The sequence below is a fragment of the Rattus norvegicus genome, chromosome 17, assembly GCF_036323735.1.
Source record: "Rattus norvegicus strain BN/NHsdMcwi chromosome 17, GRCr8, whole genome shotgun sequence".
Taxonomy (NCBI): domain Eukaryota; kingdom Metazoa; phylum Chordata; class Mammalia; order Rodentia; family Muridae; genus Rattus; species Rattus norvegicus.
In genome coordinates, this window is record NC_086035.1 from 39,127,514 (window position 1) to 39,149,149 (window position 21,636).

The window sequence follows — 21,636 nt, forward strand, 5'->3', positions numbered from 1 at the left end:
GAATTCTGCACTAAACCCGTCTGGACCTGGGCTTTTTTTTGGTTGGGAGACCTTTAATGACTGCTTCGTTAGGAGTTATGGGTTTTTTTAAATGGTTTATCTGTTCCTGATTTAACTTTGGTACCTGGTATTTGTCTAGGAAAGTGTCCATTTCCTATAGATTTTCAAGTTTCGTTGAATATAGGATTTTGTAGTAGGATCTGATGATTTTTTTTAATTTCCTCTGATTCTGTTGTTAATGTCCTCCTTTTCATTTCTGATTTTGTTAATTTGGACACATTCTCTGTGTCCTTTGGTTAGTGTGGATAAGGGTTTTTCTATCTTGTTGATTTTCTCAAAGAACAAGCTTTTGGTTCAGTTGATTCTTTGGATAGTCCTTTTTGTTTCTACTTGGTTGATTTCAGCTCTGAGTTTGATTATGTCCTGCCTTCTACTCCTCCTTGCTTCTTTTTGTTCTAGACCTTTTAAGTGTGCTGTCAAGCTGCTGATATATGTTCTTTCCTGTTTCTGTCTGCAGGCACTCAGAGTAATAAGTTTTCCTCTTAGCACAGCTTTCATCGTGTCCCATAAGTTTGGGTATGTTGTACCTTCATTTTCATGAAATTCTAAGAAGTCTTTAATTTCTTTCTTTATTTCTTCCTTAACCAGGTTATCATTGAGTAGAGCATTGTTCAACTTCCATGTATATGTGGGCGTTCTTTCCTTATTGTTATTGAAGACCAGCTTTAACCCGTGGTGGTCTGATAGGACACATGGGATTATTTCTATCTTTCTGTATCTGTTGAGGACTGTTTTGTGACCGATTATATCGTGAATTTTGGAGAACGTATCATGAGGTGATGAGAAGAAGGTGTATCCTTTTGTTTTAGGGAAGAATGTTCTATAAATATCTGTTAAGTCCATTTGTTTCATAACTTCTCTTAGTCTGTCTATGTCTCTGTTTAATTTCTGTTTCCATGATCTGTCCATTGATGAGATTGGGGTGTTGAAATCTCCTACTGTTATTGTGTGAGGTGCAATGTGTGCTTTGAGCTTTAGCAAGGTTTCTTTTATGTATGTAGGTGCCCTTGTAATTGAAGCATTGATATTTAGGATTGAGAGTTCATCTTGGCGCTTTTTCATTTGGTGAATATGAAGCATCCTTCCTCATCTTTTTTGATTACTTTTGGATGAAAATCAATTTTGTTTGATAGTAGAATGGCTACTCCAGCTTGTTTTTTCAGAACATTTGTTTGGAAAGTTGTTTTCCAGCATTTTTCTCTGAGGTAGTGTCTTGTCTGTCTTTGTCTCTGAGGCGTGTTTCCTGTAGGCAGTAAATGCTGGGTCCTCATTAAGTATCCAGTTTGTTAATCTGTGTCTTTTTATTGGGGAACTGAGTCCATTGATATTGAGAGATATTAAGGAATAGTGATTGTTTCTTCCTGTTATCTTCCTATTTGTAGGTGAGATTATGTTTGTGTCCTTCTCTTCTCTTTGATTTGTTGCAAAAAGATTAGTTTCTTGCTTTTTCTAGGGTGTAACTTGCCTGCTTGTGTTGGGATTTACCATTTATTATCCTTTGTAGGGCCGGATTTGTGGAAAGATATTGTGTAAATTTGTTTTTGTCATGGAATATCTTGGTTTCTCCATCTATATTAAATGAGAGTTTTGCTGGATACAGTAACCTGGGCTGGCATTTGTTTTCTCTTTGGGTCTGTATGACATCTGTCCACGATCTTCTGGTTTTCAAAGTCTCTGGAGACAAGTCTGGTGTAAATTCTGATAGGTCTGCCTTTATATGTTACTTGACGTTTTCCCTTACTGCTTTTAATATTCTTTCTTTGTTTTGTGCATTTGGTGTTTTGACTATTATGTGATGGGAGGAGTTTCTTTTCTGGTCCAATCTATTTGGAGTTCTGTAGGCTTCTTGTTTGTTCATGGGTATCTCTTTGTTTAGATTAGGGAAGTTTTCTTCTATGATTTTGTTGAAGATATTTACTGGTCCTTTGAGCTGGGAGTCTTCACTCTCTTTTATACCTATTCTCCTTAGGTTTGATCTTCTCATTGAATCCTGGATTTCGTGTATGTTTTGGACCAGTAGCTTTTTCCGTTTTACATTATCTTTGACAGTTGTGTCGATGGTTTCTATGGAATCTTCTGCTCCTGAGATTCTCTCTTCTATCTCTTGTATTCTGTTGGTGATGCTCACATCTGTGACTCCTGATCTCTTTCCTAGCTTTCTTATCTCCAGGGTTGTCTCCCTTTGTGTTTTCTTTATTGTTTCTTTTTCCATTTATAACTCTTGGATGATTTTGTTCATTTTCTTCTGTGTTTTGTTCCTTCCAGTAGTTTTTTTAAGGGATTTTTGTGTTTCCTCTTTAAGGGCTTCTAGTTGTCTACTTGTGATGTCCTGTATTTCATTAAGGGAGTTATTTATGACCTTCTTAAAGTCCTCCATCATCATGATAAAATATTATTTTAAATCTAGATCTTGCTTTTCTGATGTGTTTGGATAGTCAGTGTTTCTTTGTTGGGAGAATTGGACTCTGATGCTGCCTGTAGTCTTGGTTTCTGTTGCTTGGGTTCCTGTGCTTGCCTCTCACTATCAGGTTGTCTCTGGTGTTTAATTGTACTGCTATTTCTGACAGTGGCTTGACTGTCCTATAGGCCTGTGTGTCAGGAGTGCTTTAGACCTGTTTTCCTGTTTTCTTTCAGCCAGTTATGGGGACAGAGGGTTCTGCTCTCAGTCGTGTAGTTGTTCCCATCTAATGGCTTTCAGCTGTCCCTGTGGGCGGTAACCAGAAGGGCCTACCCCTACTTCTCCTAGTTCCCTGTGCACAGGGCACTAGGCGTTTTCCTCTAGAGTTAGAAATGTGGGCAAAGAGTATTCTCCTCTGGTTTCCCAGGAGTGTCTGCCCGTCTGAAGGTCTAGCTATCCCTCCCATGGGATATGGGTGCAGGGAGCTGTTTGACCGGGTCCATTCAGATCTGGGTACAGCCTGGACCGCAGGGCTACTACAGTTTGACTACTCCTATCTTCCTGTGCCCAGAGGCACTATACACTTTACTCTTGGCCCAGGGATGTGGGCAAAGTTCGGCAGAAGTGGCAGTCTCTCCTGCCCTGCAGTCTCAGGATTGCCCACATTTCTGGGCAATCAGCTTTCTCTCCCACAGAGTTCGGGAGCAGAGAGCTATAGGCCAGAATCAGCGAGGTTCGAGTGCCAGCTAGAAACCTAAATATTTGTTTCTTATTATGGTCTAATAGTATTATTGCCCACCTTATATAAATGGTAATATATCCTGATATCCTCTCACTATTGACCTTTGTATTACTGTCTGCCCCAAGATGTTTTTAATATATAAAAAACACGATATAAATATCATATATCATATTATATATCATACATCATATATTACATATCTTATATCATGCATCACATATCACATATCTATTCATTATATATAATATATAAGATATTATATATTGGGGGTAGTTAACAAAGGATCAAGGAGAAGTTAGCAGGAAGAGAAAAGGACATCATTAAAATACATCTTATGAGAAATTTAAAGAATAGGTAAATTATTTTTAAAATTTACAATGCATGTGTATTTTAAAAACTTCATTTTTCTTACTTTTGTGTGTATGCCATTTGTATTGAAGCCAGTAAGCAATGTTAAATGTCCTCTCTTAATCTTCACCTTATTTTTTGAGACAGTTTCTCACTGAACCTGGAGCTCACTATTTGGCTCTGCTAGCTCCAGGCTTATTCCAGTGCTGGCATCACATCACACTATGTTCTGCTGATCAACAATAAATCTGGGCACCTCATCCCAGGTCTGCATGCTTGCACAACAAACCCTTTACTAGCAACTCTTTTCCCAACTTTCTTCTTACCTATTTTATTGAAACTTGAAACCTGGAAATCAATTTCAATTGGAGAGCATGGACCCAAACCAACAACATGTCCAGTTTTTCTACCATCAAAGTTATTTCAGCAAAACTGACCTCTTCTTTTTTGCTGCAAACTACCTTTAAAAGTATCAGCACTAATATATACAAGTGAAAAATCATCTGCAGACATCTTATATATTTGGGGGATGAAACTACACAGTCAAATACAATAGAGCATCAATCACTTCTCTTTCTGAATACTCAAACATTTCTTCCTGTTTAATACATCCCTGATGCTTTAGAGTTGAGCGTTCTTTCTTTCTTTTTCTTTTTTTTTTTTTTTGGTTCCTAATACTCCATTAAGCGATCAACTCTAAACCCATAGTATCCCTGGTCTTTTGGCTTTTGGTCTTTGTAAGATGAACTAACTGCAGTACATGACAGTTGAATTCACAGTTGGTTTTAAATTAAGATATCTCAACATAAAGGCAGCATTGGTTGCTGAATTTGGAATTGTAATCTGAAGTCAACCATCCTCACTGACTTTCATTTATTTTCAAGTAAAACCAAATATAAAGACCTCAGTCTTGATCTTGCCTGTGGAGTTTGGCACCTACAATCCTTTCTTGGGAAAAAAAGAACATAACAGAACAAAACCAGAAACATGATTTACAATCCCTATACTCACCTAGAGTTGTCTAAAGGCATAATGTAATACAGAGCACTTCAGGATTATATTGACATAAAACCCTTGTAGACTAGCATTTTCCTTTATGTAAATAGCAATGAAGAAGTTTGTGGTAAATGTGAAAGGTCATTGAATAAAGAGTCAATAGTATATTTTGATTTGCCTGTTGCCTCTATCACTCAACACACAATGATAAAGCATAACAAAAGCTGTCCTCTCTTTTTTCTATTTCTTTTTATTTGATATTTTATTTATTTGTATTTCAAATGTTATCCCCTCTCCCTATTTCCCCTCAGCAAACACCCCTTCCCCTGCCTCAATGAGGGTGGTCCCCCACCCACCCATGTATTCTCAGCTCACTGCCCTGGAATTCCCCTACACTGGACCAAGGGCTTCTCTTACCATTGATGCCAGTTAAAGACATCCTCTGTTACATATTCAGCTGGAGTCACACAAACCACTTCAGTTCTTTCAGTCATTTTCCAAAGTCCTCCATTGGTATCCCCATGCTCAGTCCAATGGTTGGCTGCCAGCAACAGCATCTGCTTGCCATGCTCTGGCAGAGCCTCTCCAAAGACAGCTATAGCAGGCTCCTGTCAGAAAGCAATTCTTGGTATCTGCAACAGTGTCTGGGTTTGGTATTTGTATATGGAATAAATCCCGGGTGGGGAAGTCTCTGGATGACTTTTCCTTGAGTCTCTGCTCTACACTTTGTCCCTATATTGCCTTAAGACAGGAGCAATTCTGGGTTAAAAATTTGGAGATGAGTGGGTGGCCCCATCCTACAACCAGAGATCTTGCCTAAATTTTGGATATGGTCTCTATAGATTCTCCTTCCCCTTTGTTGGGCATTTCAGTAAATCTCATCCCTGCTGGGTCCTGGCACCCATTTGCTTTCCTGACATCTGGGACTTTCTGGTGGCTACCCCACAGTTCTTCATTCCCCATTGCTACACACCTCTGTTCAAATTCCTGACCCAGTCTCTTCCTATACCTGATTCTGCCCCCCTTTTCCCTCTCCTTCCTCTCTTCCTGTTATGTCCCTCCCACTCTCTACCTGTGTGAGTATTTTGTTCCCCATTCTAAGAAGAACTGAAGCATCCGCACTTTGGTCTTCCTTTGCCTTGGCTTCATTTGGTTTGTGAGTTATATCATGGGTAGTAGGCAAAAAGCTCGGAACGTCCTTTCTTCATATACAGGCACCTAAGACTTTCCTCAGCAGTGCTTTGTCAGCATGTGTCCTAGCTCTCTGTCTTTAGATCTTTATCTTCTTTTACTCTTTCAGAATTGTATGTGTCTGGCATACTGAGTTAATGTGTTTAACATTCTCTGCATAGCATTTCCACTTTAGGTAAATGGACATTCATTGGGTAGATTGAGTGCTCTGTCCCTGGCCTCAGATTTCTCCCTGTTCTCTTGTATTAACCAACAGTATGAAAGCCTGATCCAGAGAACTCCTAAACCTGAAGAGCAACTTCAGCAAAGTGGTCGGATATAAAATGAACACAAGTAAATCAGCAGTTTTCCTCTACTCAAAGGATAAACAGACTAAGAAAGAAATTAGGAAAACTACACCCTTCACAATAGTCTGAAATAATATAAAATACCTTTGTATGACTCTAAACAAGCTAGTGAAAGATCTCTATGACAAGAACTTCAAGTCTCTGAAGTACAAAAACCAAGAAGATCTCTGAAGTACAAAAACCAAGAAGATCTCAGAAGATGGAAAGGCCTCCCATGCTCATGGATTGGCAGGATTAATATAGTAAAAATGGCCATATTGCTGAGAGCAATCTACAGATTCAATGCAATCCCCATCAAAATTCCTACTCAATTCTTTATAGACTTAGAGCAATTTGCAAATTCATTTGGAATAACAAAAAGTTAGCAAAAGCTATTCTCAACAATAAAAGAAATTCTGGGGGAATCACCATCCCTAAACCCAAGCTGTACTACAGAAGAATGGAATGGAATGAACACACACCCTTATGGTCACTTGATTTTTGAAAAAGGAGCTAAAAAAATCCAGTGGAAAAAATAGCATTGTCAACAAATGATGCTAGTACACCTAATTATCAGGATGTAGAAGAATGCAAATTGACCCATTCTTATCTTCATGTATAAAGCTCAAGTCTAAGTGGATCAAAGACCTCCAAATAAAACCAGATAACACTGAAACTCATAGAAGAGGAAAAGAGCCTCAAATACATGGGCACAGGGGAAATTTTCCCAAACAGAACACCATACTCTAAGATCAACAATAGACAAATGGGACCTCACAAAATTGCAAAGCTTCTGTAAGGTAAAGGACCCTGTCATTAGGACAAAACAGAAACCAACAGATTGGGAAAATATCTTTACCAATCCTATATCAAACAAAAGGCTAATATCTAATACATAACGAGAATTCAAGTAGTTAAGACTCCAGAGAACCAAATAATCGTTTTAAAACTAGGGTACAAAGCTAAACAAGAATTCTCAACTGAGGTATATACAATGACTAAAAAGCACCTAAAGAAATGTTCAACATTCTTAGTCATCAGGGAAATGCAATTCAAAACAAACCTAAGATAACACTTCATACCAGTCAGAATGGCTAAGATCAAAAACTCAAGTGACAACAGATGCTGGCAAGGATGTGGAGAAAGGGGAACACTCCTCCACTGCTGGTGGGATTGCAAGCTGGTACAACCATTCTGGAAATCAGTCTGGAGATTCCTCAGAAAAAATTGGACATAGTACTACCTGAGGACTCAGCTATTCCACTTCTGGGCATACACCCTAAAGATGCTCCAACATATAAAAAGGACACATGTTCCACTATGTTTATAGCAGACATATTTATAATAGCCAGAAGTTGGAAAAAACCCAGATGTCCTTCAACAGAAGAATGGATACAGAAAATGTGGTGCATTTACAAACTGGAGTACAACTCTACCATTAAAAACAATGACTTCATGAAATTCTTAGGCAAATGAATGGAACTAGAAAATGTTATCCTTAGTGTGGTAACCCAGACAGAAAAGAATACATATGGGTATGTTCTCACTGATAAGTGGATATCAGCCCAAAATCTTGGAATACCCAAAATAAATTTTATAAACTACATGAAACTCAAGAAATATAAAGACTGAAGTGTGGATGCTTCAGTACTTCTTAAAACAGGGAACAAAATACAGGTGGAAATACGGAGAGAAAGTGTGTAGCAGTCACTGAATGAAAGGCCATCCAGAGACTGCCACACATGGAGATCCATCCCACATGCAGTTGCCAAACCCAGTCACTTTTGGGGATGGCCAAGAGGTGTACCCCTACTTGAGCCTAATATAGCTAATCTCCTAAGTGGCTCTGCCAGATCCTTACAAACACAGAGGCATATTCTTGCAGTCAACCATTGAACTGAGAATAGGGTCACTAAGTGGAGTTGTCAGAGAAAGTCCTGAGGTAGCTGAGAGGGTTTGCAACACTATAGAATGAACAACATTATTAACCAATCAGACATCCCAGAGCTCCCAGGGACTAACCCACCCACCAAAGAGTACACGTGGAGCCATCCATGGCTCCACCCATTAGGAATCAATGGGAAGAGAGGCCCTTGGTCCCGTGAAGCCTTGATGCCCAGTGTAGGGAAGTGCCAGGGTGGGAGGCGAAAGGGAGTTGTTGGGAGTGGGGCACCCTCATGAAAGCAGGGGTTGAGGCATGGGATAAGGGGTTTCTAAAGGGGAATCTGAGAAGGGTTTTATATTTGAAATGTAAACTAAGAAAATGAACAAAAAAAAAAAAACCAGAAAACTTAATACTATACACCTAATATTTGGAGCATATCCATCAGATACTCTGCAAATTTCCATTCTTATGAAAATGTTCCTGATGTATCTATGTGTATTCTGATTAGAAACTGTTACTAGTGTGTTACAAATTGTTTTCACATGTCCCGGGCATTGTTGATAATGTTCATTCTGTAGGGTTTCAGTTTTCCTCAGCTCCTTCAATCCTTGCCTAAATCTTCCACTGGGGTCCCCTGACTCAGTCTAATCGTTGGCTGTATCTGCATCTGTCTTAGTCAGATGCTGCCTTAAAGTTCCTAGGGACTAAATCACCAACCAAAGAGTATGAATGGATGGGTCCATTACTCCTGCTACATTTGTAGCAGATGATTGCCTAATCTGGCATCAATGGGAGAGGAGGGGCTTGGTCCTGTTGAGGCTCCTTGCCCCAGCAAAATGGAATGCTAGATGGGTGAGACAGGAATGGGTGTGTGGGGAGTGCCCTCTTAGAGGCAAAGGGAGGGGAATGGGATGGGGGATTTGGGAAGGGCAGACTAGAATGGGTGACAACATTTGAAATGTAAAAATAAAATAAAATAAAATAATCAATAAGAAAAATATCCCCGGAATTAACTGCAAAATTTTTGTGTTATTTTCACTCAATGGCAATGTTTCTACATTATTTCCATGAGATGAAAGTGTCTGGTTTTCATTCTCTCTCTAATATGTTGATATTTTTATTATCAGTGTTTTAGTAAGATTGTTCAAATGCTAAGTTGGAACTGGCAAGACATTTTCATGATTGAAGTAACTAGTGTTTAATCCTAGGTGAGGTCACAAGCTGTTCATAATTTTTGTCTGGGGTTTTCATTGTGCCTTGTGAAGTCTACACCCAATAAATGCCTGAGGAGTTCGTGAATGGTGATCATAGATGAACAGAGTTACCTATCCTTGGTTCTTCAGCCTGCTTCTGATTTGGCTACCAGACATGGTACATTCATTCATTCCCTGCTTGGAAAGGCAAGTATGCTAAGGCAGATGGTCATAGGCAGATAAATCTGTAATTCCTTTTCAATTAATCCCTTTTTAATTAATGATCCTAAGCATCCAGTTCTCACAAACCCTCAGTAAAACTTCACTCCTGTTTGTTCTTGGAAAACTCAAATTATGGCAGGACCACTGCATTTATTCAGTTGACAACTGCTGAAGATATTATTCAGTTGTAAAAATCACGACATTGAACAGTATTGGATAGTGTTAGTGATGTCATGGGGAGTAACTTATTTTCACTGATGAGTTCCTTCCATAAAGGTTCACAGACGTGTTATGAAGGGTGGTGTCTACCCCAGAAGCCACAGTCCCTTTGCAGTGCATGTTCTCTCAACAACGAGCTTCATCCTTTTTGAAAGACTGAAGAATCTAGGATGCTGTACATTATTTTTAAAGCCCATATGTTTCAGGATTTAGCTCTCAGTCATTCATCTCTTTGTCACCATTAATATGCAAATCTTCATGATGTGCTGGACAGCCTGGTCTAAATGATTTGTATTGTGCTTAATCTACTGGTGATCCGACGGGTGTCAGAGTGTGTTCAGTAAGCATTTTCCTGAATTGAGAAATAACCACAGCTAAAGCATTAAAATACCCCAAATGGAAATGGTTTTCACTGGTGGTAATTATATTTTAATCCTATTTCTTCCTTGACTTTCGTGTCATTAAACCCTTGTTTTACCATGAGTAAACCTGTACCATTCTGGTAAGCACAAATAATTCCAGAAATCACCAGATTGAATGGAATCAAGAATTTCAAATGGGACAGGGTTACTCCAAACTTTGTACCCTTCCCTTTACTCACGGTTTTGAAAACCGTGAAGGAAGCTGCTTTCAGCTTATCAGTCATCTGTTACTGTGAGGGCAGCACAATATGATTTGAAAGTTTGTAGAATTTCAGTTGGTTGGCATTTGATCAAAAAACCGTCTTTATCTGAAAAGCATGCACACAGTAATAAGGTGATCAGTACCACGCTGAAAATTCAAAGGAAATCATTCATGGGCTGATTTGTTAGTTTTGACAGAACTTATTTTTTTAAATCAATCTATGAATGTATGAACAATTTCTAAGACGCACATTTCCTTTTTTTAAATGGTCGTTTTATTTTTAATTGGAGGTATGCATTGAGCACATGAGTGTGGGTACCACTGGAAGTCTTTAGAGGGTGTCAGATCACCTAGGATTAAATGGACAGACAGTGGTAAGCCACTGGACATAGGTGCTGGGAAGTAAAGTCAGTCTCTTTACAAAAGCAGTAGCACCTTTGAACCATTGAACAGCCTTTCCACCCCAAGATTTAAATTTCTCAGATCTTACCAAGACACAGTCAGATCACCATGATCAAAACAAAAATGAATAACTTATACAGTACCAGAGAGTGACATCATAAGACATCATACCATTTTGTAACTGATGGCTTCTTTCTCCCTTCCAGACCTTGGCAAAAGTTGTTTGCACTCTAGTTGTTTGTCTCTAGTGTTTTGCTGTCACCAGAACATCATTCAGATGGAATTCAGATGGAATTATGTAGCATCCAGTTTTGACAGATTGGCCACATTCGCTGTCTCTCTGCTTCTTTGAAATTCATTCACTTTTGACTTGGCCTGTAACCTGTCATGCTAGAGAGAGACTATGGAGGACTGAGGAGTTAAGGGTCTGTTTGCCATGTCCTAAGCAATCAGAGAGACAGTGTCTACCAAGGCAGACCAGGCTTTTATCGTGCAGGAAGCAGGTATGGTTTCTGAGGAGTTCAAAAACAGGTGGTTGGAGGTGAGATGACTCAAAGATCTTGTCCTCCTTTCAGGAATCCAGAGAAAATACAGAAATGGGGCAGATGGGAAAACAGGTCCATGAAACCTCCTCCAAACAGAGAACTCCAGGAGGGTTTCAGCTCGAGGTGAACGGCCCGATGTTCTATTGTATCAGATCACAGGTCCTGATGACCTTCTTGACAAAGCATGGTTTCAGGACCTGAAGCATCAGCCATCAGGAAGGCACTGAATGTAATTTTCTGGCCCCATGTGGGTACAGTGGAACAGAACTCCTCCGACAAAGGCAAGTGGCGAGCTAGATGTTTTACAAGCTTTTCAGGAAACTGATAAGAAATATTCTGGCTTCATGCATGACAAGTATTAAACACTGAGGACTGCTTTCATGGACTTCTTGAGAAGAGGCAGCTATGGATTTTCGCAAGTTAGTTTTTGACGTTAGATAAATTATTATAGGAGCTGAAACTGATCTGGTTCTGTGAATAACCTAATTTGGCAGTATTTTTGGTTAGACAGAAAATGGGAATAGAGGACTTGTAACTTCACTGTTATGACAACTGGCCACCTGTTATAAAGTACATGTTAGAAGTATAGGTGACTTCAGTGTAAGTATCTAGAAACAACAATGCACAGCAATGTAAAGTATAGCAATTACTGAAATAAGATAAATATAATGAAGAGAGCAAAATGTTAAATGGAAGTTTGGGTTTAAATTTTGTATTACATTTCAGGGTGTGTGTGTGTGTGTGTGTGTGTGTGTGTGTGTGTGTGTGTGTGTGTGTTTGTGTGTGTACACATGTGCATGCCTTGCCATACACATGAAAGTCAGAAAGCAACCTGTGCAACTGTTCTTTCCTCTGAACAAGAGACTGAGGCTTGGAGATCAAACTCAGGTAGGTAGACTTGGCATCAATTGCCTTTACCCATTGGACCACCTCCCTTTCCTTAGAGTTTATAATAAATCTCTGTTTAACCATTTGATGAGGCAGCAACATTTCTGAATACATAACAGAAATTAATAATAATCATTAATCACACAATAATTATACATATAATTATAGTATCATCATTATAATATTGCAAATGGTTTAGTAAGTTTTAATTGCAACATCATGAAAATATTAAAAGTATCTCAGTAATCAAAACCTAGTCTATTAATTCTTACTCAGAACTTCTAAAGATATTTCGCTTTATTCCCCCTTACCTTGAGAATTTGTACAAAACTTATTTAGTGAAAGGATTTATTTTTGTGTACTGATTCAGTATGTTAAAATCACCCTCTAGGATATAAATGAAAATCCAATTTGTAAATATAAATAAAAGCCACAGTAAAATATTCAGTATGAAATAAAGGTATAAGGTATTTTACATTTAAGAAAAGTCTGACTTAAAAATATCAGTTATAGGTCCTTGATTAGGTAGAAAGATCAAAGCAGACAGCATGGAGAGAACAAGGCTTCAACTATTGGGTTTATTCTGGCTTTTACCCATGGAAGAGATGAAAAAAGGAGGGTGACAGAAAGACAGAGAGGAATAAGGACAGGGATGGACGGAGGATGGATGGATTAATGGATGTCTTAATGGGTAGGTAGGTGGATGAGAGAGAGAGAGAGAGAGAGAGAGAGAGAGAGAGAGAGAGAGAGAGAGAGAGAGCTCAGCAGTTACTTTGCTTTTAGGGACTATAATGTTTTTGTGTTCTATCCCAATAATGAAAAGCAGACTTTGAGTGTGTTATGACATTATTTTGATCCATGTTAGTGCATGCAAAAAACTTTGGTTTGGTTTGGTTTCTCTTGAAGCATAAATTAACAAGGTGTCAAATGAACATCATGACCCCATTTTTTTCCCTCTCCAGCAGGCTAAATTCATAACAGAACAAGTCTCCTTCTGCAGTACAGCAAATCATGTGTGGAGTACCAGCTCAGCAGGTTCTCAGCCTCACAATCTCCCACATGCCAACCTTCATCTGGGAGAAATGAAGAGGCTTTCCACAGTCTGTGACTCACAGGAGCTTGGATTTTGAGCTTGTTCCTTGCCCACTGCATACACACATGACCTCTGTCTCCTTTACCAAATGTGGAGAATTATGCCTTACTGAAATTGCCCTCTCAGCTGCAGATTCTCTGCATTCTCTGCACACAGCACTACCCTGGCTTTGGAAAGTACTCAACTCCCATTTCCCCTGAGCACAGTGCACAGCTGAGTTGAAGAGTGAAAACTGCCAAAATGCTAATCATGGGTAGGGAAAAAATAATAACAAGATCCAGATGGGGTAAAATAGACATGTTTCATTTACCCCGGGAGACCTACAGTGTATCGCTTGCAATGCACATACACTGAGTTTCAGCTCTTTGTAAACAAATACTGCAGAGGCATATGCCACAAGATTATAAACAGGGTCAGTCATAAATTCGATGGGCTGTGCACTGCTCTTTTACACACAACTGGTATACTTAGCAGGATCTGGAGCTACAGTCTGTTCTTTTGGCTGCTCTTCAGCCCTAGGGATTCAGTTCACCCTTGGGGCCGTTCCCCAGGGGGCCAATCATGTTAATGAAACACACAAGCTTTTCACCAGAAAGAGAGAAACTAACTCATCCTGGTTAGGCCTTGTGGGCACTGGGCAGCTGTGGGGCTGCTGCAGGGGTCCTGATGACCACAGACACTGCACTCAGCCTTTGTGTGTAGAGACAGGTGCTTCCTGCAAGCAGATTTGTAGGTTTCCAATCTCAGTTCCGCTCTCTGCCCATCTGTACTGACTTAGCAGAAATGTCATACACACGTTCCCTTAGCAAGCATACAGGCAATTCTGAACGTTGCTTTCAGAAAGGGCTCAGGAGACCATGAAATAAACTATAAAAATCCAATTTAAATAGTTTTTTTTTAAATTGGTGGATAGGTATATACATTGTAGCAGTATCTAATATTGTTTCAATACATGAAATTATATGATAATATAAATAATATGATATTGAAATCATGTAAATAAATTATATGATATTGAAAACAGTACATACATCTTCAAAAACTGTTTTACTTTCCTCATTACTGTGAACAATAACATAAACTAGGGAGTATTTACTTTGGCTTACAGTTTGAGGAAATAGTCAATCATGGGAAGTAAGACATGGTAGATAGGGCCCAATAAAAGAGAAATTCAGAAAAGTGTGATTATTCTACCTTTGTGAATCAGGAGGCAGAGTTAGCACTTCTGGATACTTATCTGATGTGTGTCCTTTTAGCCTTCATCTATGGCTCTTCCTCTGCCAGAAAGGCCACATGTACAAAACATCCCACAGCCTCCAAAATGGGCAACCAGATGGTGACTAAGAACTCAATCACACTCAAACCTTGACATTTGTTGATTCACATAAATCCTGTTCTTCTAGTTGATTTGTTCATAACTGAGATAGAGATAATTTAATAACATCCTCTAAGGGCATACATTTGAATCAATCAAAATCTCTGATCTAAGAGATAATATGTTCTATACATTTCCTTACCTCTGAGTCTGCATGACCTTCCTTTGTATAAAAAGGAAATTGCAGTCAAATTAAAGTCTTCCTGGTCTCATCTGAGTGGCATCTAAGTGATAGACTCTTGTTTTCTTGGAGGCATGTTAGAGGATTAGAACCCCTGACTTCTGGTTGTTATCATAACAGAATGACATCTGCTAAAACATATTTCTATTCACCCTGTAGGCCCACAGAGGTTTGGATAAGATGGGTGGTCCGTTGATTCTGACTACAGAGGTTCTTCAAACACTGGCTGCCCTATTCACCCATAAGGTCAGGGCAGAAAGACACTGTTGAACTCTCTGTAGCCATGAACATTCCTTTAGCTCTTGGAGACCACACAGGGATGCTTCTCATAGAATCCCATAACATGAGGAGCATGACAGCTTCTTAGAAAACTTTTTGGCTGGAGGACATACTTCACAGTTCCTAGTTTTTCAGACAAATCCAGGAATTCCAGCATTTTTCTCATATCAGATGGAAATGGGTATACTGCCCAAGGACCTTTTCACACATTTCTTTCTCATTGTTTGTCTCCCCTCAAGCTCCTGTCTGGAAATTTCTATCTAGCATCTAAGGCTGACAAATATTGTTCTCATCTTCTACTCTACCATTCTTTCCTAACCATTTTTCTTCCAAGATGTTAGTTTTCTGGGTTGCTTTTGGAAGTTTAAAGTGAGATGACTCTGTCTTCCTCTGCATGATACGTCTCCTGGTGCAAAGTTGGAAGGGTTAGTCTTATAAAGAGGGTGAGAGTAGAGCACACAATGACCTAAAGGAACCGAAAAGTGGGAAAACATACCAGCTGTTTCTGAAGTGAAATCATCAGAGTGTATTTTTAGGTTTAGTCACAGAGAAGTACAAAGAATATTGAAGTTGACAGGATAGGGGTCATGAGTGTGTGAACCAAATTAATGAATTTAGTTTTGAAAATGTGCTTTCAATTTAGGCCTTTGTTCAGTTTCCATCAAGTAATTATGTTTAATTTCACAGAGGCATAAACTACACAGAATATTTGTAGAGATTAGATAGTGACAGTTGTACAGAGGAGAAACTGCCGATCTAGGCTTTGTTTTGGAAATTTCAAAGTTGCAAAGTTTATAAATGACGTGAAACAAACAGCCAGGACTCTTAATTGTTTGTCAGAATGCGCAGTGTTCATTTGGTATTGAGCATACTAATGCCTGCTTTTAATTTTCCCTAGAACACTTGAGACTTCAAACAACCTTTTTTTTTTTCAGTTGATGATTTGGGACACAAATTCTCTTTTTGACGTGTCTTCTTAAATCTAACCTCCATTCTCCCACCAAGGGTGTGGAGTTGGAACCTTGGATGTCCTTCAGCTGGGATGAAGCTGCCTTCGGGGGTAAGAAGAAAGACTGGAGCTGCCTCCAGCTTATTAGAAGGAACAACACCCGATGTGAGAAGAAAAGTGAGAGGAAAGCTGAGACCTAGCTTCTTCAGAGGTCCCATGATAAGAATCAAAGTGACTCAACCACAGATATCCCATTTCAAGATTTCTGAAAGAGAAATTTCAGTGGAATCTTTACTTTGACTCAAATTCCAGCTAACTTACTTAGCTAAAAGTTGTTACATTCAGATAAAATAAATGTAGATTTATTATTTAATTTTTGACCTAAGGAAGAAGAAAAGAAAGGAGTATTGAGATTTGTCAAGAACTCACTTGCGGGGTTGGGGATTTAGCTCAGTGGTAGAGTGCTTGCCTAGCAAACACAAGGCCCTGGGTTTGGTCCCCAGCTCTGAAAAGAAAGAAAAAGAAAAAAAAAGAACTCACTTGCATACATTACACACATGTGCACACACACCCTTCTCAAGGGAATACTGACTGTACATTGGTGAACAAAAGTAGAAAAACCGACTTGTCCTCAATTATTTTACAATTTAACACTGGAAATTTTTATCTAAAACCAAGACGTAGCATTGCCTTTGTGGGTGGTGTTATGAAGGTAAAGACATGGATCTTGTGTTTAATTAAAGGGTTCATAAGAGTAGGATTGATTGAAGCCATTGCAAATGTACAGTATCTATGGGAAAGTCTACTGAACTCTTAATATTACTACACAACTGAGAGCGGCTCAGAATGATATCAAAGTCATTAGAATCACGGTCAATAACTATGCCAATTTTTTGATGCTCTTGCTGTTCTGGCTATCTTTTCCTCACCAAGCATGCTACAGACCATCCCTAGACAAACCATATATTGATCTAACTAATGAGTTGGTACTTAAACAATCAGGGTCCTTCAGGACAATGAACTGAGAGCTGACACACTTCATTGCTTATCTGATGTCAGACCTCTTACAATTTTCAGCAAAGAAACAATAGACAACTGAGGGTGATGGTGGATAGGTAATTGAGGGTGATCGTGGATAGATAATTGAGGGTGATCGTGGATAGGTATGTAGCAAGAAGGATTCACCGGGACAATGGACATAGCACAAGAGAGACATTTTTTCTCCACTGCCTAAATGCACTGGGCTGGAATATTTGTATTTTCCCCTCTCCAGACTCAAAATGAAGGTTGCAACCCTGCATGGTTCTGCAGCTTCATGAGCCTGCTGCTGCAGCAGAAAGTGGCTCGTCCTCTTTCCTGCCGAATTGTTTCTCTGCAAACTCAGATTAATTTACAGTGCAGTTTCAAATTTGAGTTCAGAGTACAGCTCTGGCTGAATTAGTGAATAGATTACAGAAATCATCAAAGTGAAAAACTGTTAAGGGTCTCTTGAAGTAAGGAAAAGGAAACAGGTTAGTCTACAGCAGCAGTCTGCAGTTGTAATGACATTACCCTTATAATTACATCAGATATTTAAAAGAATCAAATATTTTCACTCAAAGAGTTTAATGCATAAAAACAAATGATATAATGTTTAGTAAATCAGGCTCCAAATTTCAATTATTATCCATTACAAATAATGGATAGTACTGGAAATTATGGAGACTATCTATGAAGTTCTTTCTAGGCCTTATTTTTAGGAGAGAGTCAAATTTTCAGGCAAAATTTACATTCTGTGGGGCATATAAATTTATAGAGAGGATTATATTTGACTTAAACAACTTTAGTATTCTTGAAATCTGAGATGTACATAAGGATTGAAAACTGACCCAGGATTTAGGCATGGTTGCCATGGTACCATAGACAGAGATATAATATACTTCAGTACCACTCAGAAATACATCTACTATGCAAGTAAAAGGATAATTTACTCACTAGAGTAAATTATTTGGTTTGTGATATAATTTTAGCCCTTTCAAACATGAAGAATTGCTTTTCCTAAACGTTAAGTCTGGTGAACTGGACCTCTGTGGCTTTAAGGCTATGAAATTAGTACATACCCATAGTGCTTGTGCACAGCACAGACAATATTGTGGAATCTTCTCCAGTCAAGCCCTACACAGAACTGCTGAAACCCATATTTCATTTTCTGCAGGTTGTATATTGTTGTTTCAGTTTGCTGATAATATACATTAATTTAAATATATTAAGCCAGATATTGCAAAACACAGAAGGAAGCACTGGTCTGAGACAGCACTGATTCACTGGTCTTAGCATATGTCTTTTGACGCATTTATCAGCAAAGACGGGGGAAAATGATAAAAATCTAAGGGTGAAACTCTGTGTATCAACTGGAGTAGAAGGCACACGACTGAAATTTCAACAACTCGAGAGGTGAAGACAGGATGATCAAAAGTTCAAGGTCTTGTACAGGCTATGAAATGAATTCCATAGCATAGATAATTTATTGAAAGATTGCCATATCTAACGTCACCAAGGAAAGCCTCAGATTTGGACACAAGACTGACAAGTAGTCTACATTTCCCAGCATTATTGGATATATTACTGAGCACTTAAGATATATTGATTAGAGAATCAATACTGGAAGAGGCTTGTACACTGAAAGCAGTAATTGGGAGAAGGGACTAGAGGGTGGTGAATGAATTTGTCCTTCAGAGTAGACTAGAAAAAGAGTATTCTTCTTGAGTTTACTAAAAGGGCCAAGAGACTAGGCAGAAACAAGGATAGTCCCTAGAACATAAAGCAATGGCTGCAGGCATTTCTGTTTCTAATAATTGCTTGAAGAGCGAGGGTGAATTATAACATTCTGCAGTTTCCTGATATATACCTCCCAGAGTATGAATGAGGACAGTTTATGTTGGCCAAAGTATAGTCTTGGGAAGTTAGAACGAGCCAGAGTACATACAATACAGTCAGTTTGTGGGAGGTTACCTTTGAGAGTGATGCCGCTTTTCTTGGTTCCTGGTTAAGAGTTGGTGTACTGAATGCCCAAGGTCCCATAAAACTTCTATGGATGATGTCACTTTCAGATCCTTTCCTCTTGAAATTACATACCAGTGAGGGTGAGTGTTATAGAGTTCATTATTGATTGATGGGCGGGAGTGAAGGAAAGATAAGGTGGTCCCGGTATAGCAAGACAGAAGACAGTAAATAGGGTACCATTGAGCTGTGAGCCTGGAGGTACGTTCAAGAACTTAGAACAGAAACTGTAGCATGGCATGCTGAGGAAGATAAGCCAGTCAATCCATTTGTTCCACCCATGTATCTATGGTGTTTTTTCACTTTCAGTCATGTCTTAAATTATTCTTCTCTGGCAAGAATAAAAGACATCTAGGAAAAAGGGAGCAGAAACCTCTCTGGCGCTCCAGGGCTCCAGCAAAGATAGTCTGAGGACCATTGCTTTGCCTCTCTTCCTTACATGAGCAGTTCCCTCTTTGGTTCCATTGATAATGTTAAGTCATGTGATCTCTGAAATAAAAATAATTGGATTCCTGGCCGAACAGAGGTCTGTCCTGTGTGGAAGCTCAAGGCCCAGTTTAGAGGAGCTATATTGTATCTAGAACACCTTTTTGTTAGCAGTTTGGTGCAGACGTTTTTCTGTTTGCTATGTCTAGACAAAGCTTGGACAAATTTCTTGGTAAGAATCCATACATTTTTGGGATCACTTCTTAAGGGCTTTATTGCCACAATAAAGAGTAGACATTATAGCATTGTGGAGCTATAATTTAACTTGTGTTGTTGTTGTGAAGTCATTTGTACAATGAAAAGTTGTGGCACATAGAATTTTGCCCAAAGAACATACACATACATACAACACACACACACACACACACACACACACACACACACACACACACACACACAAACATATAGGAAGATGCCCAAATTTGAAAGATACCCTTGCCAGCATGATAATATAGAAGACACAGAGGACTCTGACTTGGCGTCTCCTGGATGTGAGCATGCCTGGGTATCCAACTTCTTGTAGCCTAAAGAATGAACTTATTTCAGATCCAATTTTCTACCTTTGACATCATTAAGCAAATGTTGGTGGTTTGACTTCTAAGCTTACAAGTATAATAAAATCCTGAAAATTCTCATTAAATAGTTATATAGTTGGGATAAAATGATGTTGTAATGAAAGAACAAAAGATAAAGTATAAAAGAGAAGCCCCTCTTCCATAGATTGGGCTTTCAACTTACATAGCAAAGTCCTATATTTTATATTAAGAGGGAAGAGACCTTAAAGAATGTGAAAGATTTGCTTTGTGAATATGAATAGGAATCTCACAAGTCATAAATATCCAGGCAGAGAAGAAGAAGAAGAAGAAGAAGAAGAAGAAGAAGAAGAAGAAGAAGAAGAAGAAGAAGAAGAAGAAGAAGAAGAAGAAGAAGAAGAAGGAAGAGGAGGAGGAGGAGGAGGAGGAGGACGAGGACGAGGACGAGGACGAGGACGAGGACAGGGAGGAAGTAGTAGTAGTAGTAGTAGTAGTCGTAGTAGTAGTCGTAGTAGTAGTCGTAGTAGTAGTAGTAGTAGTAGTAGTAGTAGTAGTAGTAGTAGTAGTAGTAGTAGTTAGGGAAAGATGAGAGGTGACTCCATAGCATCAGTGGGAGCTTCTTCAAAAACTTCATGTAGAACATTGGAAGACTTTCTTCTAATTCTAACTGCAATGTGGGAGCCCTATGGAGCAGAGGAGTAAAATGACCTAATGATCGAGTTGAAGGAATCATGGTTGCTGCTGTTCTCTGAGACTAAACCACAGTAGAGCAGTAGCAGAGGCAAAGAGATACTCAAGCAGCTCATCCCTTATTGGCCGAAGTCTTCATTGCTAGATAAATAGATTGGGACACAATAATTTTGACTGTTAAAATTATGTTCTTACTTACTACTATTGCTACTGGAGTGTTTGTTCCCTGGGGTCCAAACTAGAATATAATTAAAGTTACCTTTCTGAATGTAATCACATGCATACATGCGGCTCTTACCTTAAGGAAATAAAGTACAACAGTTTGTTTTCTGTTCCTGTAATGAACAAAATGACCAAGAGCAATCTGGCAAACATTTTATTTTAGCCTATAGCTTATCATGAAGAGAAGTCAGTGCAAGAACGTGAGGCAAGAACCTGGAGGGAGGAATGGAGGCAGAGAAACTGGAGGAGTGCTGCTGAATGTTGTACTTGCCTGATTCGTATTCAGCTACTTTTCTTAAATGATTCAGGACCTAGGGGTGGCACCACTTACAGTGCACTGAATCTCCACCAACATCCATCAATCAAGGTAATGCCCTACAGACTTGTCTACAGGTAAATCTGATGAAGACATTTTCTCAACTGGATCTCTCTTCCCAGAAAAGACTTGGTTTATGTCAAGTTGATGAGAATAAATTCTAGAGGCTTTACTCTAGAGACAAATACAAGTGAGCATGGACTTCCAGGGAACACAGATTCAGACAGCCCCAAAAGTGCCTTCCATCATGCAAACAGTTTTCATCAAGTGTTTTATACTAATGGAATAAATTCCTCTGTGAGTTAACTCACAGCAAAACAGGGAGGAGTGCGGTCTGAATTTTAGAGTTATCTGGTGACATTCTTAGCCTTGTGTTTCATAGAGACTTGTGACTACTTGCTGAAAATACATTTTATTTATTATATATACATCGT